This window comes from Muscardinus avellanarius (genome assembly GCF_963383645.1).
Source record: "Muscardinus avellanarius genome assembly, chromosome: 12".
In the NCBI taxonomy this organism is placed as follows: Eukaryota; Metazoa; Chordata; class Mammalia; order Rodentia; family Gliridae; genus Muscardinus; species Muscardinus avellanarius.
This window is the reverse complement of record NC_137798.1, coordinates 65439276-65464784: the sequence shown is the minus strand read 5'-3', so window position 1 is coordinate 65464784 and position 25509 is coordinate 65439276. Positions and strand designations below refer to the sequence as shown.

At 46.2% G+C, this 25509-nt stretch overlaps 1 protein-coding gene across 1 annotated transcript in view; it reads right to left on the bottom strand.

Moving 5' to 3' along the window:
- The window catches only part of SIX6 (SIX homeobox 6), a gene marked incomplete at both ends in the record, with an annotated part of 288574 nt that overhangs the window by 117667 nt on the left and 145398 nt on the right, over window positions 1-25509 (bottom strand). The window contains one exon of the mRNA XM_080707467.1: window positions 9914-10001. The remainder of the gene's footprint in view (window positions 1-9913; window positions 10002-25509) is intronic.

Sequence of the window (25509 nt, the reverse complement as noted above, 5' to 3'; positions counted from 1 at the left end):
AGTTGCTTGCTCCTTCTTTGACTTCTTGGAATGCAGGTTGTTGATAACACAGGCCAAATTGTTGCTTTGGTAACCGATTATTCATAAATGATCCTAGCAACATCTATATTTTTCTCTTTTTTGGTATTGGGGAGCATTCTAACCTCTGCTACACCCCCAGATCTTGTTTGTTTGTTTTTTTAAACAGAATCTCGCTCAATTGCTGAAGCTGCTCTCAAACATGTAGTCCTCCTGTCTCAAACTCCATGTACTGGGATCATAGGTGTGCATCACCATGGCTGGCTATATTTTTCTATTTTAGATCTCCCCTATGTTTGCCATAGCAGCACTTTTTATTCTGTAGATTGGACAATGACGCACAGAATCCTATAATGATAATAGAAAAAAGTATAATTATTGCCCTTCTGGTTATATCAATCCTATATTCGGATCTGAAGTAGTACTCTGGTAGAAATAGAGCAATGGACTTTTTTAAGGTCCGACATAAAGCTCTGAGATACACTGGCAAATACGAATTTCTCACATATTCTTTGCCTTGGGAATACACTGCTGTTTTGTTTATCGGTTGTGTTTCTCTTAGGGTAGTCACACACACCAGAAATGAAAAGAAGAGCAAGGACTAATCACGAGACACGATTAAAGTCTTGCATAGGTTTCACTTAAATCTGAAAATGACATCAAGTTCATGGTAGCAAGCACAATAGAAAACAGCTGGAGCACAGCTGGAAAAGTTGCCTTGAGATCTAAGTATGCAATTGGCATTGATCCTTGGGCTTTTAGGATGAAACAGGAAAAAGAATCGTCCAGCTCTCAACCCAATCCATAATACAAAGAAACACATAACGTTGGAAAAAAGCAAACAAAAAGTGCACATTTTAAAGCAAATTTTATGTAGGTATAGCATTGTCTGGGCCGCCTCGCTTCCCAACAACCCTGAAGGGGATGGTTCAGGGTTCATATAAACTGTGTGCATGTAGCTGGGTGTGGTGGTGCACGCCTGTAATCCCAGTGCTGGGGAGACTGAGTCAGGAAGATCACAGGTTCCAGGCCAGCCTCAGCAATTTAGTGAGACTCTGTTTCAAAATAAAAAGTAAGAAGGTCTAGGGATGTAGCTTGGAGGTAGAATGCTTCTGGCTTTAATCCCCAGGACCAAAAAAAGAAGAAAGAAAGTGTTGTATGTGTTCATGTGTGTGCTTGTCCTTGGAGGAAGTGAGCACAGAAAGAGTTTAATGTAGTTGTAAACTGGAACTTGTAATTTTTTGTTGTTGTTGGTGGTGGTGGTACTGGGGTTCCTGGAAGCCCTTCTATCTTCGGGCTACACTTCCAGATCTATTTTTTATATTTTAATTTGGAAACCGGGTCTCTTAAGCCAGCGCAGCTGGCTTCAAACCTGCGCGATCCTCCTGTCTCCGCCTCCCAAGTGCAGGGATTACAAGCGTGCGCCACCACGCCCAGCAGGGACTTGTAATTTTGATAAAATAATAAAATAACTTTTTCTTTCCTTACTTTTTCTTTCTTAGTACTGAGGTTGGAACCCAAGAGCACTCCACCACTTAGCTACATACCATCCCCACCTTTATTAAAATTTTTGAGACAGAGTTTCACTAAGGTGCCAAGGACTTGTTCAATTCCTGGTGGGTTCAATTGTACTGTTTGGGTCCCTTGAATTCATTTAAAAAGGAATAGTCTCAAACATAATTTAAGATATGCTATTAAATAAACCCTATTCTTCAACTGCTGGCTGAGGTGAATTAGAGAGAGACAGCAATCAAGTAAAAAGCTAGCTCACACTACTAACATTTACCTTTTTTTGGTCAGCTGAATAGGTATCAACTTGTAAAAGTATTACATAATTCTAGAAACTTCAATTATTAATACATTTTAAAAATTTTATTTTTCTGGTGGTACTGGGGTTCCTGGAAACCCTTCTACCTCCGGGCTACACTCCCAGACACCTATTTTTTATATTTTTATTTGGAAACAGGGTCTCTTATGCCAGCGAGGCTGGCTTCAAACCTGCGCGATCCTCCTGTCTCCGCCTCCCAAGCGCAGGGATTACAAGTGTACACCACCATGCCCGGCTAATACATTTTTATTAAATACTAGCAGCTAAGTATGTTCAAAGATTTGTAACTCGGTAAAATCTTTATGGCTTGTAACTCCACAAGTCACTTTGAAATCTTTTTTCCTTTTGTGCATTGTAATTTTATATCATATCAGGGTATAGAATGACAGAAAAATACATACACAGCTCTTTTTCTGAAAAAACAAAACATATGAATAGATAATCACATGTACTTTCAGGGTGCTTTTTCTTTAATCAGTTGAGTTATGGATGTCTATAAACATGTCAGATCTCATAACAAGATATTAAACTTCAAATAAAACATCTCTAAGTTCCTAAGTTATAAGTAATAGGAAATAGATGGTATACTTAGTTCCTACCTTTTATAACCAAGTTCCTTACATTTAGTAAGAAGGCATTTGAGGCAGCAAAATTCTAAGTCAATTTGAGAAATTGGATAATCCAATGAAATTTACAATGCTGGGATTTGACCTTTATACAGATGTATGTGGATGTCCAGACATGTATGCAAAATAAATGGAAATGAGAATATATGTGTAGGTACAATGTTCATTCAGGGTTTTAAGTAAAAATGTCTGGTAGTGTTGGATGGAAAACTCTTTGAATCATTACTGGTGCATGCCTGAAAGCAGCTGAAGCAATGTTAGACAAAGGGGTTGGTGCTTCTCGAGGTTGGAAGGTCCTGTAAGTCGCTGCACAGTGAAGCTCCCGTGGGGAGGAGGGAGGCTCTGCTCACCTCCACAGCAGCTCAGGACGCAGCCCCGCTCAGTGTTATCTGAGCACTTCCTGCAGGTTAGCTCCCCAGAGCACCAGGCTGGGAGTTAGGTAACCAGTGCTTCTTGGAGAACACTTAATAAAGACATCCTGGACCTAGACAGAGCGCAATGTTGAATCTGTGTTACACCCAGCTAATGATTACAGTGTTCCTTAACAAGAAATGAACTCAGATGAGTAGTAAGAAAGCCTTTCTAAGTGGAAAAGAAAACAGAACTGAAAATAAGACAACAACAACAGAACCCCCCCCCCAATACTCTGCCACTGTATTAAATTGCTGAGGGGGTACGAGTCAGCAATGTGTAATCGCATCTATTTTGATTTAAGTTTTTATATTAACTTTTTGCTGATATTTTAATGAAGCTTTGAAGGCAAAATTTATCTAAACTGAAATTTTCAGATCTTGGTTTTTCAAATGACTTAAAGCTGCCCTGGTGGCTTTGGGAACAAGGTTTACTCTGCCACCTGCTGGCTGTTTAGAAATAATGCTGCCCTAGGGAGAAGGCACTTTCAACTGGGAACCTCAGCCCCTGCCCATGAAAAGGCTGCAGCCATGTCAGGGGAGAATGCATCTGGCCAGTGGGTGGTAGAAATAGCGCTGGGGCCCGCATCAGAAGACCTGGGGTGCAGAAAGGGCCGTGGGTGTCCCCGGCCTGCTGCTTGCTGTCTGCCTAAATCCTTATCATCAGAAGGACTCCTTTCTCTTCGTGGCCACCTTACCTATCAATTTAGTGGCCTTGTCAGGACAGGTGTTGTGTGTGACCGGTCTTACATCAAATGAGGGGGAAAATGCTTTTAAAACCATCAGGCATTATAAGAAAAATAGATTGCTCAGAATTATGGGTGGAATTAAGCACATGTAGTAGTCAGTCCCTCGGCTTCCTGCAATTTGCAGTGGGCATTGTTACAAAGCTTTTATTCAAGTCAGAGTCTAACTGGACCAGTCACCTTAAATTATCTTTAGAAAAATAGAAAAGTATAAATGTACGCATGTTTGCTTAAATACTGAACCAGTTTCCTAACTTCAGGAAACTGACCTTACATTCTCTGACCTTACATCTTCCAAAAACACAGATTCCAATTAAAAGTCTCAAAGATTCCTAAATGTGTGCTTTGAATAGAGAGGAAAAATGCCTGTAATCATAAAAACAAAATTACCTTCCCCGTCTTTTCTAGTTATGCCAAATAGTATTCAACAGTAGCCTTAATGGAACTCAAGGAAACAAAACTGTGATACACAAAACATAAAAGCCAAAATTGAATCAAATTGAACTTTAAAAAAAATAATTTCTTCATTTCCCAACTATGGACTATTCTGTTTTTTAAGACTGCACTAAAGATACCATAATTTACCCTTGTGAGAGAGACTGTTGTTTAGATTTATTATAAATTCGCAAGCATTCACAAAAGGCAGGCCAGGCAAAGTCACATCCTCCCCAATTGCTTTATTTTTTCACATAAATATATCTTAAAATAGGTTTTTTTTTTCATGCTCTTGAATAATCGGCAGGCACTACACAAAATAAACATAGAACTCTGAACTTAAGCCACCGAGCTTGCTTCAGGGAGACAATGTCTTCCTTGTCACTTCCCTTTGTCTTTTTTAACTTAAGGAAAGTTTTTTCCCCCTGTCCTGTTAGTAGACCACCCATGAACCTTTTTATTTTTCTCATTTAATCTGCAAAAGAGAAGAAAAGGAGACTTGTTGCCTGTAGCAGTTCTTGGGCTTTTCTTCCAATAGGGTAAGTTAATTATTTTAACCTGCTGGGGAGGGGCGGCCAGGTCAGTAAGCGTGGGCGGGAGGGGAAACAGGTGTTTCACACACCTGCACTTCCAGGCTTAATTGCCCTGAAATCTCTTAGGCTCTCAGCTGCTTCTCCTTTCTTTACAGAGGCTCCGGGAGAGGGGTTCATTTGTGGACTTCTTAACTAATTGTAGCATAAATATGCAACCACTTTTGGCTGAACAAATTATTTTCTTTAAACCGAACTCCAGGTAAATTTAATTAGAAAAAAAAAAAAGGTGATTGACAGGTATGAGTCTGAATGCCAGGATTAAAAGTCCTAACTGCTGGTAAAAGAAAAAGGCAGCGTCAGGAGTCAGCCCTGTTCAATTTGTTTCCTTCTCCCAGCAGTGGGTTCAGGTAAGGATCAGTGGTTCCGGAATTCTTCACCTGGTGGGAGGTAGCCACCACAATTAAATACAAAAAAGCAGTAGCTGTAGTAGTAGTAGTTGCTGTAGAATGCATGGAAAAAATAGCTTTTAAAAAATGCCTAGTAAGGGCTGGGGATGTAGCTCATGAGAGAGTGCTTACCTAGCAAGCAATCCCCAGCACTGCAAGAAGGAAAAAAAAAAGCTATAAAGATATGAATAAAAGATAACCTATATACCAAACTGAGTATTCGGTGGGAATTTTGTATTCAGTTTAACTGTTTTCATAACCGGGGTTCATAATAATTGAGTTCTTGCCACATGCTAGGCACTCTTTAATATGATTCCTTTCATTTAATCCTTATCCCAACCCTGTGAGGTGATTCCAGTGATTAGCCTCATTTTACAGGTGCTGAGGCGGCGGCAGAAGGAGCTTAATTAACTTCTCCAAGGACAGACAGTAAGTCATGAAGTCAGGATTCGCACCGAGGCAACAAGGCCCTGAGTCCGCCACTCGGCCCCTTAGCCCCTTAGTGTCTTCGAGTCTTTACAAGTCAAGAGCTATCGAGTCTCCTGATGCTGAACTCAGCTCTCCAAGAGCGTATCTGTTTCATTCCTGAGGACGGTTGAGGCAAAACAGAGCGGAGAACTTCAGTGCTAAGCAAAGAGCTGGAAGAGCTGATGCTGGCAACTAAATATACTGGCCTCAGACAAGAGACCCTCAGTTGTCCCTTCAGCTTCTCTTCTACCTCCCATTTTCACCGGTGCATTTTCAGGGCGGGGAGGTGTGGACACGGGAAAGGGGGCTCCCCACTGGGGACTGCCTGGAACTCCCAGACACAGCCACAGCCCTCCATTAGGCCTGGCCTGGTACCATTTTCTTTCTTGTCAACTGTTCACGTGGTGTGATAAACAGTCACCTTAGAATGGACATTGCCGAGACATTAGAATTATGGAAGGGAAGGCTGGGGGTGGAGCATGTGCTAAGCATGAATGGAGCCCTGGGTTCAATCTCCATCACCAAAACAACAACAACAACAACAACAACAACAACACACACACACACACACACACACACACACAAAACAATTATGTGGTGTGCAATTGCAGTGTGAGTTGCATGTCCAAAATCACCCTGGAGCACGCTATATCTTAATGCAGGAGGCTGTAATATGTAGGATTTTTTTTCAGAGAAAGCCCTCTGTCGCAAGGAAAGAAAACTTACATGACTGGTGGTGCCTCATCTGAGAGTTTACCCTAGAAGCCCCTGGTTTGGTTGTGGAAGGTCTACCGTAGTGTCTTGAGGTCCTTTGACCAATGTCCCTTATCCCACTAGAGGGGTGGTACCTAACTGCCTTTTCCCACACTTGTATGTTAATACTGAGTACTAGGCAGCAGTGTTTCTCAAACTTTATACGTGTATACTAGTCACCTGGGGATCTTGTTAAAGTAGATTCTGACTTAGGAGTTCTCAGGTGGTCATTTCCAATGGGTCTTGAGTGATGTCCATACTTCTGGTCTGCACTGGGAGAAGCAAGACTGTGTTGCATAGAAGAAGCAAACAAGATAGGTAAAAATGCACGAAGGAAGGATGTGGAAAATGTAAATTTAATGTGTAAGTCTGTATTAAAAGTCTTCAAGCCAGGCCGGTCACCCCCCAGGCCAGGCCTGACAGTCCCAGAGTTTTGGAGAATCTGTAGATCTTTACTGACTCACTTATGGCAATTACCCTGAACACTGTTAGGACCCACACAAAAGACAGGCCACCCAAACAGGAAACCCATTAACTCTTTATTCTTATTTTTATTTTTCACACTACTGGGAATTAAACCCAGAGCCATTCTACCTCCAAGCTACACTCATAGCCTTTTTTGATTTATTTAATCATTTTTTTTTTTTTTACTTTGAAACAGATTCTCACAAAGTTGTGTCTTGCCAAGTTGCTGCGGCTGGCCTTGAACCTGTAATCCTCCTGTCTCAGCCTCCTTGGTACTGGGATTACAGGGTTGTGCTGCCATGCTTGGCTTCCATTCATTTGTGATCATTTCCATAGGCCCTATTAAGGCCATCCCACCTGTGAATAGTTTGAGCAAAAGAGATACCTCGTGGTTAGACAAAGAATGCTGCATCGGGACTGGGAAGATGACCCCAACGCCCCAAAGCATCTTGTGATGACTGGACAGACGTCATCCACACGTGTCCCCTACCTGCTCCTCTTCAAGTTGCCCTTACAAAGAGACCCGCAAGCCCCAAGGTGCGTCTCTCCCCTGGAGAAGACTCACATTCTCCCTTCAATGTGTATTTCTTGGTCTTCTAAATAAATCTCTGTCTGTGTTTCTGATGGGCTCAGGCTGAAATTCTTTTTGGTCATGTAGGGCAAAGACCCCTCCATGGTCCTCTTCCCCCATACAGTATCAATAGTATCAATAACCTTGGCAGGTTTAGGAGGGCAATTCTGTTTCACTGTATGAATAAAATTTATAATTTTAAGAAAGGTCTTTCCTAAAATAAATAATTATACATTTGTGTACCAATTAGTTCTGCTGGCATTGTGTGTTTTGTTATGTTTGACCTGTGTTTTTCATACAGTTGAACTAGCGAAAGAGTATTTGAACTACAGAATCGACAGGTCTAACAGGATTTACATGCTTAACAAGTTTGCGTTAATTTTTATGTATAGGTCTGCATTGGGTGTTCCAAATGCTTCAGAGAATCAAATCGGCTGAATTTCAAATTGTGGTTTGAAATGTCTATGAGGGTTGAATAACTATGCAAATGGCATAAAAATTCAGGAAAATTTAACCATGAAAATGTTAATTAATTGAACATTAATAAAGAATAAAACAAAAAGACAAATACACTTAAACAACTCATAGATCAAATAAAATATTATAATGAAAGCTGGGAGCATTGGCCAACATCTGTAATCTTGGTACTTGGGGGTTAAGACAGGAGAACGACAGGTTACAAGCCAGTCTCAGCAACTTAGTGATACTCTCAGAAACTTAGACCCTGTTTCAAAAATAAAATAAAAAATAAAAAGGTCTAGGGTGTAGTTCAGTGATAGAATGCCTCTGAGTTCCATCCCAGTTCAGAGAGAGAGAGAGAGAGAAAGAGAGAAATTATGAAAATATTGAAAGTGTAATGACAACAAAATACTACATATCAAAATTTGTGGTATAAAATTGAACTGATAATTATAGGGAAATTAACCCTTTTTTTTTCCAGTGCTGGTGATTAAACCCAGGGCTTTGCACACACTAGGCAAGTACTGTACAACTGAGCCATTATCCTCAGCTCCAAATTCATACTTTTAAAAATTGGGTTAGAGCCGGGCGTGGTGGCACACGCTTGTAATCCCCGCACTTGGGAGGCACAGACAGGAGGATCACGCAGGTTCGAAGCCAGCCCCGCGTGCTGGCTTAGGAGACCCTGTTTCAAAATAAAAAAATGTAAAAATAGGTCTGGGAGTGTAGCCCGGAGGTAGAAGGGCTTCCAGGAACCCCAGTACCACCAAAAAAAAAAAATAATAATAATAATAATAATTAAATAAAATAAAAATTGGGTTAGATAGAGAAAAGGCTAAACATTAGGAGTTAGAAAAAAGCAATATATTGGGTGTGGTGCTGTATACCTTAATCCTAGGATTTGTGAGGTTGAGACAGGAGGGTTGCAGGTTTGAAGCCAGCTGTGCTGGCTTAAGAGACCCTGTTTCCAAATTTAAAAAAAATATAAAAATAGGTCTGAGAGTGTATCCCGGAGGTAGAAGGGTTTCCAGAAACCCCAGTACCACCAAAAAAAAAAAAAAAAAAATCCAACAGAGATTAAACACCATTTTCCATTACTGTTCACATTCTGCCAACTATGAGAGTGGTGTAGAAAAAATAGAATGTGCCCAAGCATCATCTAAACAGAAACTCCAGGGAGATTAGAGATGTAAAGGTGAAAGGCAAAATTATAAAGGTTCTGGAAGATGAAGAACTTTATAGCTTGATGACAGGGAACTATGTTTTAAGACAATAAAAGCACAAACTATGGAGGAACCGACTGATGATAAAAAAGAAACAAAGAACTTGCCAGGCATGGTGGCAGAAGATGTCTGTAATGCCAGCATGAGGCCAGAGGACCTCAAGTTCAAGACCAACCTCAGCAATTTAGCAGGACCCTGTCTCAAAACATAAAAAGAGCTGGGAGCTGCACGTGGTGGTGCACACCTGGGATCCCAGTACTTGGGAGGCTGAGACAGGAGGACCACAGGTTCATAGCCATCCTCAGCTACTTAGTGAGGCCCTCTGCAACTTAGTGAGACCCTGTTTCAAAATAAAGAATCAAAAACAGGGCTGGGAGTGTAGCCCAAAGGTAGAATGCTTCTGGGTTCAATCCCTAGTACCATGCACACACACACAAAAAAGGGACTGGGATATCTCAGTGATTGATCATCTCTGAGTTCAGTTCCCAGTACAACCAAAATAAGTAAGAACTTCTATTTCAAAATATCAAAATATTTTTTCTCAGTACTGGGGATCAAACCCAAGGCCTCAAAGATGGTAGGCAAGCACTCTGTCATTGTACTACGCTATGACCCCGATTATTTCCTCTCTCTCTCTCTCTCTCTCTCTCTCTCTCTCTCTCTCTCTCTCTCTCTCCCTCTCTCTTTTTTTTTGTGTGTGTGTGTGGTGTGTGTGTGTGTGTGTGTGTGTGTGTGTGTGTGTGTGTGGTACTGGGGATCGAACCCAGAGGCATTCTACCTCTGAGCTCCAGCTGTATTTTATTCTTTATTTTGAAACAGGGTCTCACTAAATTGTGGAAGGCCTCACTATGTTGCTGAGGCTGACTGCGAACCTGTGATCCTCCTGTCTTAGCCTTAGCCTCCCAAGTACTGGGGTTACAAGGGTGGGCCACCACCCCCAGCTCTTCTCTCCTCCTCCTCCTCCTCCTCCTCCTCCTCCTCCTCCTCCTCCTCCTCCTCCTCCTCCTCTTCCTCCTCCTTCTCCTTCTTCTTCCTCCTTTTTAAACAGTGTCTCCTAAGTCGCTGAGGCTCCCCTCAGCCCTGTGGTGCTCTCTTCTCAGTCTCTCAAGTATTAGAATTACAGGCCTGTGCTATTGCAATCTCTCCTCTGGCCAAATCCGGAGCCTCCCTGAACCTCCACGCCCGCGGGGAGCCTTCTGTAATTGCTCAAGGACTCTGCGCATCTCCTGAGTGTACAGCCAGGACTCCGATGTTTTGTGGCTAATTGCTCTCCAGGCAAATTAAATTTAACAGGTGCACACTAAACTCCCAAAAGTTGAAAAGTCTGCAGTGTGAGATACAAAGGGGCAGGAGGGAGTTGAAGGGTCCTCACTAGCTGGGCGTGGTGGCGCACGCTTGCAATCCCAGCATTCAGGAGGATGAGACAGGAGGATGGCGGTTGCAGACAGCCTCAGATACTACTTAGTGAGGCCCTCCGCAACCCAGTGAGACCCTGTCTCAAAATAGGGCTGGGGGTGTAGCTCAGAGGTAGAATGCCCCTGAGTTCCATTCTCAGTAACACACACACACACACACACACACACACACACACACACACACACACACACAGAGTCCTCACTAGAATCCCCTTGAGTTCAATCCCCAGTACCAAATAATAATAATAATAATAATAATAATAATACATAGTTCTCACTTGCCAAGGACAGTGACTGCACACTTGTAATCTCAGTACTTGGGAGGCTGAAATAGGAGAGTCACAGGTTCTAGGACAACCTCAGCAATTTGATGAGCAACACTCTATTTCAAAGTTTAATAAAAAATGTGGCTAGGGGGTGTAGCTCAGAAGTAGAATACTCCTGGGTTCAATCCCTAGTACCAAAAATAAATAAGTAGTCCTCACTCTTAAGCGTGGTGGTGCATGCCTATAATCCCAGATACCCAAGAGGCTGAGGCAGAAGGGTCACAAGTTTAAAGTCTGGGCAACTTAGTGAGACTCTGTAAAATTAATTAATTAATTAAAAGAGGCAGCTCCGCGGTCGAACACTTGCCTGTCATGGGGAAAGCTGCAGATTTGAAAGAAGGCGGGGGGGGGGGGAGAAAGGAAATATTCTTACCCTCCAACTGTATGGCGTGATCTGTGAAAAGTGGCGGGGAAGGAGGCAAAGCTCCTGGCAGCCCTGGAGGAAGGTGGGGGCCGCAGACACGCTGAGCCTCCGGCTCCGCCCACCTGACTTTCAGTCCTGGCTCCGCCCCACGCGCTAGCACTGGGAGCTGGCTGTCCTTACTTTTCTCTGCAGTGGTGCAGCCCTTCCTGGTTGTGCTGGGAGTTATGAATATGTGCTGAGGACAGTGCCTAGCCCAGTAAGCAGAGAAATAATAGTGACCCTGGGCCTTGAAGACGGCTAGGATTCCAACAGGTGCAGATGGGGGAAGTTCGTCAAGATGCTCAGAAGAGCTGGGCTTGGCGACCTGGTTCTGTAATCGTGGTACCTGAGACAGGAGGATTGCAGGTTTAAGGACTCCTCAACAACTTAGCGAGGCTCTGTTTCCAAGTTAAAAAAAAAAAAAATTAGAGCTGGGCGTGGTGGCGCACGCTTGTAATCCCATCATTTGGGAGCCTGAGACAGGAAGATCATGGCTCCCAGACAGCCTCAGCTACTTAGTGAGGCCCTTCGCAACTCAGTGAGACCCTGTTTCAAAATAAAGAATAAAAAAATAGGGATGGGAGTGTAGCTTGGAGGTGGGTTCCATCCCAAGTACAGCAAAAAATAATAATATATAAAATAAAATAAAAATTGATCCAGCACTGTGGCTTGAAGGTAGAATGCTTCTGGGTTCAATCTCTGGCAACACACACACACACACACACACACACACACACACACACACACACACACAGGCAGAGGTTAGGCAGGGCAAGTTGCCTCCTGTGAGCAGTGCTGAGGAGGAGTCCAGGTAAGGGGATCAGCTCTAGATATGTTATAGTGCAAGGAAATGGATTTGAGAGGTGTGTGCTTAATCCTGTGCGGTGAGGGTGTTGGACCAGGTGACAGTCAGGAAGCATGTTGTCTCTAAGTAGACCCTGTGAAGAGTGGAATCAGAGAAACCGATTAAAATACTGCAAAATTTTACTTTAGTACCAAAATAATGTCATAAGTAGTTAAAAATTATTATATAGTCATTATATTTACATTTTGTGTCTATGCAAACATGAACAAAAATTAACATATAATTATTAGAAACCTATAGCTTGGACAGCAATTCTCTTGGTAGTTGAAACTTCCTATAATGGGCTTGGGGGTTTAGTTCAGTGATAAAGCACTTCCGGGAATGTGTGAGGCACTGGGTTTGATGCCCAGCACTCCATAAAATTTTTTCCCCAATAATGTTGTCTTTTCTCATATATGTGTGTGTATGTGGTCCTAGGGATTGAAGCCAGGGACATTCTAGTATTGAGCTACATGCCCAGCTCTTTTTATTTTTTATTTAGAGACAGGGTCTTGCTAAGTTGCCCGAACTGGCCTTGAATTTGCCATCTTCCTGCCTCAGTTTCCTTCCCTCAGACACAATCATTTTAATCACTGAAACCATATAATACAAATAAAAGAATCTCATCACAAGGGGAGCTATGTGAGTGACTCACTGCTGTCAGTAGTAAACCTGGGGGCATCACTAACTCTTCGTTCTAGGGGGTGACAGAGAGGGCGCAGATTGATTGAGTGATTTTTTACTGGTGTGCTATACTTATACATCTCAGCCAGATTCATAATGATACGTTCATGCACATCATATCATGTGGTTTATTTCCCTCCTCACCCCTCCCGCCTCCCTCCCCAGACGTGATCGTGTGATTCATAGTGATACATTCATTTATGCACATAACATTATTTTGTTATTTCCTTCCCCAAACCTTCCTTTCCCCTCCCTTCCTCCAATCTGAGAGAAAGCATCCTTCAATCGTAAAGCAAGGACTTTGTAATATTTTCATGGCTGAAATGGGTCCTTGCTTTCTTTTTTAAATTATCGTGACAAATATCATGTAAAAAACTATAGTTATCCTCTCACAAAAACACAGGCAAATTAACCTGAAGGCTAAGCTAGATGCTTTTTTGGTCTTTACCATATCTTAAAACCCTAAGGCTCACCCAATCCACTCTTTACCAGCTAGGCATGAAAAAAAAACAAAAAACCCCAAAGCTCATCTTAGCCTGTCAGTCAAAGAAGTCAAAGAAGGATTTTCTTCCATCACATGCACTGTACTTTGGGACTTTGAATCTCTCTGTTACCCTATCAGAAAGTAAGATACAAGCTGGGCATGGTGGCACACACCTGTAAATCCCAGCATTTGGGAGGCTGAGACAGGAGGATCGCAGTTCGCAGACAATCTCAGCTACTTAGTGAGGCCCTTTGCAACTCAGTGAGACCCTGTTTCAAAGTAAAGAATAAAAAGATAGGGCTGGCAGTGTAGCTTGGAGGTAGAATGCCCCTGGGTTCCATCCCCAGTACCACAAAAAAATTAATATACGGATAAAATAATTAGGAAGAGCTGGACTACCACACCCAGCTTAGTTTTTTATTTTCAAACAGAATGATAGCCGGGCGTGGTGGCGCACGCTTGTAATCCCCGAAGTTGGGAGGCCAAGACAGGAGGATCCCGCAGGTTCGAAGCCAGCCACGCTGGCTTAAGAGACCCTGTTTCCAAATAAAAAGTATAAAATAGGTTTGGGAGTGTAGCCTGGAGACAGAAGGGCTTCCAGGAACCCCAGTACCACCAAAACAAACAAACAAACAAAAACAAAAAACAGTATGATAAACTGGGCATGGTGGCGCATGCTTGTAATCCCAACATTCAGGAGGCTGAGACTGAAGTTTGTGGTTTGCGGACAGCTCAGCTACTTAGGTCCTTTGCAACTCAGTGAGACCCTGTTTCAAAGTAAAGAATAAAAATGGGGCTGGGGGTGTAGCTCAGAGGTAGAATGGCCCTGGATTCCTTCCCCAGTACTAAAAAAAATGAATGAATGAATGAATGAATGAATCAGGAGGATACACTGGGCGTGGTGGTGTGTACTTGTAATCACAGTACTTGGGAAGCTGAGACAGGAGAATGGTGCAAGTTCAAAGCCAGCCACAGCTACTTAGTGAGACCCTGTTTCCGAATAAAATATAAAATAGGTCTTGGAGTGTAGTCTGAAGATAGAAAGCCCCTGGGTTCTATCCCCAGTGCCCCCCTCACACACACAATCTCACCAAGTTGCTGAGGGTATCGCTAAAAGTCAATAAACTTAGAAAATGGATTGAATTATTTATGATGGCACAACACACTTATAAGTAATGCTAATGTATTCTGTACTTCTTTGGGCTACTAAAAACAAAACAAAAAGCTCCTTGCTTTGTGCAACTATCGATTTGTTTTGAAAATACGAATGACTAAATTTTGCTAAGTACAGATCTTACTTATTTCCATTTCCTGGGTGTTACCCACCAAACGTACACAGAATATTCGTGGGCCATCAGGAAATGCTATTATACATGCCCAGAAGTTTGCAATCAGATGAAGTATAGAGCTTCACTGACAAAGAAAATATCTTTTCTCAAAAATGAGTTCAAGTTGGGCTTGGTGGCGCACGCCTGTAATCCCCGCGCTTGGGAGGCTGAGACAGGAAGATGGCGCAGGTTCGAAGCCAGCCTCAGCTACTTAGTGAGGCTCTCAGCAACTTAGTGAGACCCTGTTTCCAAATAAAATATAAAATAGGTCTGGGAGTGTAGCCTGGAGGTAGAAAGCCCCTGGGTCCCCCCCACCCCAGTACCACACACACACACAGAGTTCAAAAAGAGCTCTTACACTTCCAGTACACTGTGATATCACAAAAAATTAATAAACATCATTTTCTTTCTTGAAAAAGTAATAACTTACAGGTATTTCAATTTCACCATCAAATGCCACAGTTTATGAACTAGTTCAAAATGCCATGCAACTACCCGACTTCCACGACTGCTCCCCTGAAATGGAAATAAGGTGATGGGTACCACTGCCCAGTGAGGTAGGACCCCGCCGGCGTCCACAGCAAGTGTCACGTGCGTTTGCAAGGTGGATCTTTATGCAACCAGACACCCCAGGGCAGAAACGGGCTGCACTTTGAGAAAGGCTTTACTGCGACGGAAAGTGGCTTTCCTGGTTGCTTCGATTTAAGAAGCTTGCGCCTGTGAGGCGAGTGTAGACGCGCTGCGGTCACTCAGCGCCCGCAGCCAACACCGAGCGCAGCCGCGCGCTCCACGGGTAAGGATTTCTCCCGTTCGATCGTAGCAACCCGGTGGAGTAGGGACTGTTCTCATCCGCATTTTATAGACGTGGAGTGAGTACGAGGCTCAGGGCATCAGACCCAGGTTTGCTTCTCGGATACCTACCTACTGCAGTTCCTGAGAGTCGGTGCAGTGCCCCCTGCTGGTTTGGAGTGGAACGCCACGCTGCAGGTCACCGCCCCGGCCGACCAGCAGGCCCGGACAGGGGCTGGGGCCGGGTGCAGAAAGGTGGAGCGATGGAGCAGGGGCGCGCGTCCCGTCTTCCTCTCGGGCACTCTGCTTCACACACACTTCTCTCGGCCTTTTAGGAGGACGGAGAGATAACCTTCAAATTCTCCAACAGCCTTACTACTGGCAAAGCTATAGGGATAAGAGATTTTTTATTTTTATTTTTATTTATTTATTTATTTATTTATTTATTTATTTATTTATTTTTTGCGGGTCTGGGAATGGAACCCAGGGACATTTGACCTCCGAGCTACACCCCCTGCCCTATGTTTTATTCTTTATTTTGAAACCGAGTCTCACTGAGTTGCAGAGGGCCTCACTTAAGTAGCTGAGGCTGTCCAAGAAGCGATCCTCTGGTCTCAGCCTCCCGAATGCTGGGATTACATGAGTGCGCCACCACGCCCGGCTTAAGAGATTTACTATTAGATCAAAGTTGCAAATTAAGGGTCTCCTCAGTTCAAGCCCCGGCAGGCTGTGTGCACTGGCATTCCAGGCAGCAGCGTCGCAGGGGACTGAGTCCTTGACGGACCTTCTGTTTCAGGGATTGAGACGTATCCATCTGTTTCTCTGTCGCTGATAGCATTGGATGCAAGATGAATTGTTTGCTAAGATGGCTCAAAGCATCTCAGCCTTGCCGCACCACGATTTGGTCATCTTGCTCATCTGCGCATGACTTAGACCAGAAGAAACTATCCTGTCCGCACAGCTATTTCTCTCCTTTCTTCGAGAAACAGGTTTCTGGAAAGTGGAGCTAAGCCACACCCATCTACAGCTGCTGCGGCCATTCAAAAAGCCGGGCAGGGCTGCCTGTAGGACAGCAGTCGAATGTTGGGTGTTTTGAGTTTGTTTGTTTTTTCAGGTATAATAACCACCCACAAGGGATTATATCTTTAGGGATGGGGAGACCATCAACAAGCAAGTAAAAAAAAAAAAAAAAAAAAAAACAGTGAGTAGGGAGGGCTGGGAGGTTTATATGAGAGCACAGGAGGAGCCCTCAGTTCAAAAATAGGGTAAGTGCTTGCTCTTAGAGGAAAGACCCTAAACCAGAAGGAAGGGTTAGGCAGTCACTGCCCTGGAGAGGGGAAGGTAAGTCAAGTGGAGGGGATGTCGGGGAAGGCTGCAGTGGGAGGGCGGGGTGGACCTGTGGAGCTGGAAGAGACTCATAGTCACTTGTGGGAAAGAGCTTATCCTCATCCAACCGGAGTTGGGAAACACACAGCCATCACCAAAACCAAACCACAGGAAACATCCTGGGAGCTCCCCAGAAAATGTGTCACCCCCTCACCAGCTGGGCAAGGCTGCGGAATGAGGGGCACTAGCATGGGTAGTCAGGCCAGTCGCACATGGAGGGGCCTGCGGCTGAGTCCTCTGTGTACCTACTACATGTCTTCCACAAGATGAAATTTTATAAATAGTTGACAACATAATGAATGACTACACGTCCTTGTGTTTGATTTTTCTGGAAGGAAAATCTCTAACCACGAAGGCATGAGAATTAGGGTGAACCAGAATGTGTACCCCCAGGCGTGTGCTGGAGAGAAACATGGTAAAGCTTGTGGAATACTCATTTTTCTTAATGAAAAAAATTACATATGTGTGTATAATGCACACACATATACACACACCAACCACACTTTTTTGTAGTACTGGGGACTAAACCCAGGAGCATTTTGACTCTACACCCTCCAGCCCTGTGTGTGTGTGTGTGTGTGTGTGTGTGTGTGTGTGTAACTTCATTTATGTACATAGACTTCCTTAAATTGTTTCCTTCATTAAGTCTCCCCTTTCACCTTCTCACCTCTCTCCCCAAATCCCCATTTGCTATTACTCTAGTATTGCCCCTCATGGCACAGGGCTGTAATCCCAGTACTTGGGAGGCTGAAACAGGAGGATCTCAGGTTCAAGGTCAGCCTTAGCAACACAGTGATACTCTCAGCAACCTAATGAAACCCTGTTTCAACACACACACACACACACACACACACACACACAGCCGGGTGTGGTAGCACACGCTTGTAATCTCCGCGCTTGGGAGGCAGAGACAGGAGGATCGCGCAGGTTCGAAGCCAGACTCTCTGGCTTAAGAGACCCTGTTTCCAAATAAAAATATTAAATAGGTCTGGGAGTGTAGCCCGGAGGTAGAAGGGTTTCCAAGAACCCCAATACCACCAAAACACACACACACACACACACACATAAATAAATAAAAATAAAAAGGGGTGAGGGGGCACGCCTGGAAGAGCCGGGGCCCAGGTCGCAGGACTCTGGGCCCCGGGTGGAGTGGTGCAGAGCACACCAGACCCCCTGAGAAACCAGGGCCCGGGTCGCAAGGCCCTGGGCACTGGGCGGGGGTCAGGCAGGGCACGCTGGACCCCCAGAAGAGCTGGGGGCCCTGGTCGCAGGACTCTGGGGCCCGGGCGGATTCCTGCGGAGCACACCAGACCCCCGGAGAAACAGGAGCCCGGGTCTCAAGGCCCTGGGCTCCGGGTGGGGGTCAGGCGGGTCACGCCGGACCTCCTGAGAAACCAGGGCCCCGGTCGCAGGACCCTGGGCTGCGGGCGGGGTCGCGCGAGGCACACTGGACCCCCGGAAGAATCGGGGCCCAGGCCGCAGTGCTATTGAATGCCAGATCCCACAACCTCCTCTAACCACACATACTATCTTCTCTTATTTAAAAAAAAGGAAAAGAAAATGAAAAAAGAAAAGAAAAGAAAAATATCGGAGAGGGCTCAAGAAGGCCGCAGCGGGTGCCAGGATACTGGAGATGCAGACAAAACTTATCCAAATGAACTGGAACTTTTGGAAAAATTCCCCGCAAAGGAGGACTGCTTCTCCTCTACATTCTTAAGAATTCTGGACATCACCTGTAAGGAGAGAGTTTAGCGGAGACCTAGGAGGAAGGTGGTGTTAGAAGTGGTCGCCATAATGGCAGTGAAGACTCGTATTCAGAAGAGGCAGAAATCTGATCCTACCAACCTTATTTTTTGGAAAAATTACACCAAACGTCGAATGCTACTGCCGCGCATGCTTAGGAACACTGGACAACATTCAGAGTGGAAAAAGAGCTTGGGAAAGATTTGAAATGGTGGAGGCAGTGGAAATGGCAGTGGCCAGTACTCAGGGGAGGCAGAGATCTGATGCATTACACCTGGCACTTTTGAAGTAATAACCCCAGAGGCAGAATGCTACCACCACGCACCCTTGGGAACGTGGGACAACCTGCTGGGTGAAGAGGGTGCTCGGATTAGAGCCTGCTGAGGGGTGAGGCCAGCGACGGGGACAGCAAAGCTGGGATTGGAGCCTGCCATGAGGCAAGGCCGGTGCCAGAGCCTCCGAGGCTGGGATTGAAGCCTGCCAAGGAGTTAGTGCCGGTGCCAGCAAGGCCGGGATTAGAGCCTGCCGAAGGGTTAGGCTGGTGCCAGGGCCAGCAAGGCCGGGATTGGAGCCTGCCATGAGGCAAGGCCGGTGCTGGGGCCTCCGAGGCCGGGACCGGAGCCTGCCAAGGGGTTAGGCCAGTGCCAGGGCCAGTGAGGCTGGGATCGGAGCCTGCCGTGAGGCAAGGCTGGTTCTGGGGCCTCTGAGGCCAGGACTGGAGCCTGCCGAGGGATTAGGCTGGTGCCGGGGCCTGTGGCCAGCATCAGAGCCTGCCATGAGGCAAGGCCGCTACTGAGGCCTCCGAGGCCAGGATCAGAGCCTGCTGAGGGATTAGGCTGGGGCTAGGGCCAGCGAGGCCGGGATCGGACCCTGCCGTGAGGCAAGGCTGGTGCTGGGGCCTCCGAGGCCGGGATAGGAGCCTGCCAAGGGGTTAGGCCAGTGCCAGGGCCAGCGAGGCCGGGATTGGAGCCTGCCGTGAGGCAAGGCCGCTTCTGGGGCCTCCGAGGCCGGGATCGGAGCCTGCCAAAGGGTTAGGCTGGTGCCGGGGTCAGCAAGGTCGGAATCGGAGCCTGCCGTGAGGCAAGTGCAGTGCTGGGGCCTCCAAGGCCTTTATTGGAGCCTGCCAAGGGGTAAGGCTGGTGTCGGGGCCAGTGAGGCCGGGATCGGAGCCTGCTGTGAGGCATGGCCACTACTAAGGCCTCCAAGGCCAGGATCGGAGCCTGCCGAGAGGGTAGGCCGGTGCCAGGGCCAGCGAGGCTGGGATCGGAGGCTGCCATGAGGCAAGGCTGGGGCTGGGGCCTCTGAGGCCGGGATAGGAGCCTGCCGAGGGGTTAGGCCGGTGCCAGGGCCAGCGAGTATGGGAGCAGAGCCTGCCGTGAGGCAAGGCCAGTTCTGGGTCCTCCGAGGCCGGGATTGGAGCCTGCTGAGGGGTAGGCTGGTGCCGGGGTCAGCAAGGTTGGAATCGGAGCCTGCCATGAGGCAAGGCTGGTGCTGGGGCCTTGGAGGCCAGGATCGGAACCTGCCGAGGGGTAGGCCGGTGCCGGGGCCAGCAGCCAGCAGCCAGCATTGGAGCCTGCCTTGAAGCAAGGCCGCTACTGAGGCCTCTGAGGCCAGGATCGGAGGCTGCTGTGAGGCAAGGCTGGTGCTGGGGCCTCCGAGGCCAGGATAGGAGACTGTTGAGGGGTTAGGCCCATGCCAGGGTCAGTGAGGCTGGGATGGAGCCTGCCTTGAGGCAAGGCCTGTGCTGGGACCACTGAGGCTGGGATCAGAGCCAGCCGAGGGGTTAGGCCGGTGTTGGGGCCAGCAAGACCAGAATCAGGGCCTCCCATGAGGCAAGGCCACTGCTTGAGCCAGAGAGGTCTGTATCAGTCTACCAGGTAGTCAGGCCACTACTGGGGCCATCAAGAGTGGGATCGGTACTTGCAATGCGGCATGCACAGAGAAATATCGCAGAAAATAAAAACCAGATGCTTCCCCTAATCAGCAATAACTAGAAGGAAAGGGGTAACAGGAAGAGGTCAAGTTATAGAAAGGGCCCTATAGCAAAGCAATTAAGGTGACCAATCAGAGGGTATGGAATAGGGGAGGATGGAGCCTCTTTAAAAAGCAGGAGGTACATAAACAAATGTATCAAAGTTAATCACCAAACAAGCATGGGATTGAGGGAAGGGGAGGGAATGGGATGGGGACTGGATGAGGGCTAATTGGATGATGTGTGCTTGTATATCCTCTCAAGTCTTGTATTCCAATGTGATGTATGATTACAATGCACCAATAAAAAAATGTTTAAAGAAAAACAAATATGAATGTAACACATTGAAATAGAATAAAATGGAATGAGATGGGCTGGAGGGAGAGGTCAGAAACAGACTAAAAATGTATAAAAATAATCTGGCATATTAAAAGATGGCATTTCAAATAAAAAAAGGGGGTGAGGTAAGGATCCCCCTGGAATCAATCCCCAGTACCACAAATAAATAATTAATTAGTAAAATGGGTATGCATCTGTCACTGTAATATTCTGACTTCAGTTTCTTTGGTGAGATACCCAAGAGTAGTATGGCTGGGTCATATGGTAGTTCCATTCCCAGTGTGTGTGTGTGTGTGTGTGTGTGTGTGTGTGTGTGTGTGTTACTGGGGATGGAACCAAGGGGCATCCCACTAAGTTGCAAAGGCCTTACTAAGTAGCTGTGGCTGTCCTCGAACTGTGATCCTCCTGTCTCAACCTCCCAAATGCTGGGATTACAAGCATGTGCTACCACATCCGCTCCATTTCTAGTCTTTTATAGAACTTCCACCCTGATCGCCACATCAGCTGTGCTAATTTGCAATCCCACCAGCAGTGTAAAAGAATTCCTATTTCCCCATATCCTTGTTAGCATTTATTACTGTTTGTATTTTTGGTGAGTGCCGCTCTAACTGGATTAGATGGAATTTCGGTGTGGATTGGTTTGCATTCCCTTGATTGCTAATGATGGAGAACTTTTGTAATATAGTCATTGACCCTTTGAGAAGGAATTTGTAGGATTCTACTTTTTCTCCCTGTCACCAGCGAGTCCATGCAGATGGAGGCTCGGGTACACTCGAGTTTTGACTTCACCTGTAAACCACCACCGCAGCACAGGAAGGCATTGTTGCAGGAGGTGTAATGGATGTTAGTATGAAGCCACACTCATCCACTGTAGCCCAGCATGTGGAATCGCTGCCAAAGCCTTCCACAGGTGCAAGCCCATCTTGTGTGCTTGCATCCAATATTATGAATGAGCCTATGTACATCAAGTTGGTGGAGGCCCTTTGCACTGAACACTAATCAACCTAATTAAGGTTGGTGACAACAAAAAAATCAGGGGAATGGGTCTTGCTAGATTGCTGACAGTCTCATTAAGTTGCCCAGGCTGGCCAAGAATCTGTAACCCTCCTGTCTCAGCCTCCCAAGTACTGGGATTACAGGCCTGTACCGCCATGCCAGGCTGATTTTTGTCCATTAAAAATCTTTTTTCATTCTTTCTTATTTATTTATTTTTTCATTCGTGTGTGTGTGTGTGTGTGTGTGTGTGTGTGTGTGTGTTTTGTTGGGGACTGTGCCCAGGGACATTCAATTTCTGAGCTCTACTCCCAGCCCTATTTTAAGTTTATTTGGAAACAGGGTCTCATGAAATTGCTGACAGCCTTGCTAAATTGCTGAGTCTGGCTTTGAACCTGCACACCTCCTGTCTCAGCCTCTCAAGTACTGGAATTACAGGCATGGCTATCACCACCGGGCCCTGATTTTGCCTACTTAGCTAGCTTCTTGCAGTCTCCATCTGGGCAAGAAAGATTCTTAGCTATTTTGTTCAGAGTAAAGGCACCTAAGCTTAGCAAATACTAGGTTTCAAATAAACCTTGCTTGCCTGAAAGTGAAGCTCAGTCTTTGGGTGGGAGGGGAGGGGAGGCTTCCCCAGACACTGCGGGGCACCCACGGCAGAGGAAGAAGGTGGGCAGGAAGGTGGGCGCTAGGCTCTGCAGCACTGTTGCTGGCACCCTTGCTCTCTGTGTCCCCCACTAGCACCTCATGGGTGAGATCGCTGGTGTTTGGGGGACCAGCCTTATCTTTCTAATGTTCTGGGCAGCTTGAATACTGCAGTACCACAACTGCAGGGTTACTCTGGCCTCTCCAGCCTGCTGGGTTTCGCTCCACCCTCAACGGAGGCCAGCACCTGCTCTGTCCTCCAGGAAGCTCTTCCCAAGGCTACAGTGCTGTCCGGCTGCATTTAATTTTATGGTTTTCACTTTCATAGTTTGTAATAGTTCTCCCATCGTGAGGCATGGTGGCACATGCTTGTAATCCCAGCATCCGGGAGGCTGAGACAGGAAGATCACAGTTTGCAGCCAGCCTCAGCTACTTAGGGAGGCCCTCTGCAACTTAGTGAGACCCTGTTTCAAAATAAAGAATAAAAAATAGGGTTGAGGACGCCACTCGGAGGTAGAATGCCCCTGGGTTCCATCTCCAGTACTGCCAAAAAAAAAAAAAAAAAGATTTCTCCCATCCTAATAGATCTCCAAATCATTGAAGAGGGGGGAAAGAGCCATTTGTTATTGTGTTTTGTTCCGGAGTTTGGAAAATGGGGTTACCTCTGGGGATTCATGGCTGTGACCCCCGAGCTCAGCCAGGCCGAGAACCCCAGCGCTGGGGGGACATCTGAGACTCCCCCGGCAGAATTCAGTGCTCAGGGGTGTAAGGTGGGCCGGGAACCCAGGTCTCCCACCCGCAGGCACTGGGTAAATCCCGGCCTCTGGCATGAAGGTCTCCTCTTTACACCGGGCGGGCGGGGAGGTGCGGGGTCTCTGGAGAGGCCTGGCCTCCCGGATCCCGGCGGCCGGGGCACCCACGCCCATGCCCAGCAGCCCAGGGCCGCGGCCGTCCGGGTCCAGGGGGATTTGTCTGTGCGCCCTATATAGCCGCAGACAGCTGCCATCTGTCACGTTTAGTAACACCACGGCGCGCTCCCTCCTCTCCACGCATAAGCCCGCCTTGGTCATTAAGCCAGGAAGACACGTTTTCACGACCGTCCCAGCGAGCTGGCTGCGCCCATCGGGCAGTGGCTGAGCGAGGCTGGGCGCTCCAGCCTCTCGGTCCTGCACCGAGCTCACTGGCAGGGGCTTCCAGGGCAAGCCAGGGCTCCTCCCTCCGTGGGCTCAGCGAAGAGAAAAATCTGTGATGCGTGCACACTATGCACCGCGTTTCAGTTCTGCAAATTCAAAGTGTAAATTGGGTTAGAATATGATTGTGAATCAGACCAGACGTCATGGTTAATTTATCACCGTGCTCCAGATACATCAGCTAAAATAATATGAATTTAAAGCAACGGTTCCTCCTGCCTTTGTGTTTGCTGGTGAATAGTCGCTGGAGAAATAGAGGAACTAAGATTTCACCCTCTTCTTGCACCAGCAGAACATAAACACAAACATTCTCAACCAAGGCTTCTTCATGCCTTTGAAACTGAATTTGCCCACTCATGCTTTTTATTAATCATTTTGCCATTGTTTTCCTTCCTTCCTTCCATCCTTCCTTCCTTCCTTCCTTCCTTCCTTCCTTCCTTCCTTCCTTCCTTCTGTCCTCTCTGTCTCTGTCTGTCTGTCTGTCTCTCTCTCATGGTGCTGGGGATGGAGCCCAAAGCCTCACTCCTGCTAGGCACACTCTACCAGGGAGTACACCGCTAACCCGTGTACCACTCTCATTGGTATACCTTGAGCTGCTGATAAGCATTGGAGATGAGCCTTCTCATATTTCAGCAACACCGGAGATACTTAAAGTTCTGGTTGCCTAACTGGCTGATTTCTTAAATTATCCAAGGCCTTGCATTCAAAAGGTGAGCCATGAAGTAGCAACACAGGTGTCACTTTTGAGATCCTTGGGAATTCAGAATATTAGGCCCACCCTAACATACTAAATGGGAGTCTAAATTTTTAACAAGACCTTCACACACACACATACTTTAAATTTTAGGAAAAACTCAGCCGGGCGTGATGGTGCACACCTACAATCCCAGCACTTGGGAGGCTGAGACTGGAGGATCCAAGGCTCAAGGCCAACTTCAACAGCTTAGTGAGGCTCTCAGAAACTTAGCAAGAGCCTGTTTCCAAAATAATATAAAGCAAGAGTATAGCTCAGAGGTAGAATGCCTCTGGGTTTAATCTCTAGCACCGAGACACACACACACTAGGAAGAACTGATTTAGTTCTCCCAAACCACAAATACCTTTGCCCAGACATCTGTGTGTGGTTCGTAAGCCGCCCAGATGATTCTTGAAGTTGAGCTGTCAGGTGTGGAGGTCACTGGTCTCTAAGGTCTAAGACTGAGCTGACTTATGATCATGACATCAGCCAAGTTTACTGAATCAATTGAACTGTCTAAAAGTGTGGTATAGTTTTATCTGCTTAGCCATCTATGAATTACAGATGCAAGGAAACTTATTAATTAATTACAGTGTTTGGTTAAATGACAACACATCCAGTGCCCCAATTAGGAAAGCTCAGAACACAGGAAAGTCCTTATGTAACTGGTTCATTTACTCCCAGACCGTAGGCACGAGAAAACCTTTTGCTGGCCATCAAAGTCCCTCCCCGCCCCATTCAAATGGTCTGATTTTATTTATAACAGTACCTTTCATTTAGAAGGAAACAAAAGTCCTTTCTGTGGGTGCTGAGCACAGCTGAGAGTTCTATTAGGACTCTGACTAGTTCTGGATTTCACAATAAAAGAGGGGCGGGGAGGCTTTGAAAGAAATTCAGAAAAAATCCATAAGGTTATTTTATTTTATTTTATTTGTATGGTACTAGGGGGGTTTCTACCTCTGGGCTATACTCTCCATACCTATTTTTTTATATATTTTTTAAATTTGAAAACAGGGTCTCACTAAGTTGCCGAGGACCTCACTAAGTAGCTGAGGCTGGCTTTGAACTTGTGTGATCCTCCTGTCTCAGCCTCCCAAGCGCTGGAATTACAAGCGCGCGCCACCATGCCCGGCTCCATAAGGTTATTTTAAAAATTCAAAGTGAGCCAAGTGTGGTGGCTTATGCTTATAATCCCAGTATTGGGAGGCTTAGACAGGAGGATCAGAGGTTCAAAGCCAGCCTCAGCAACTTA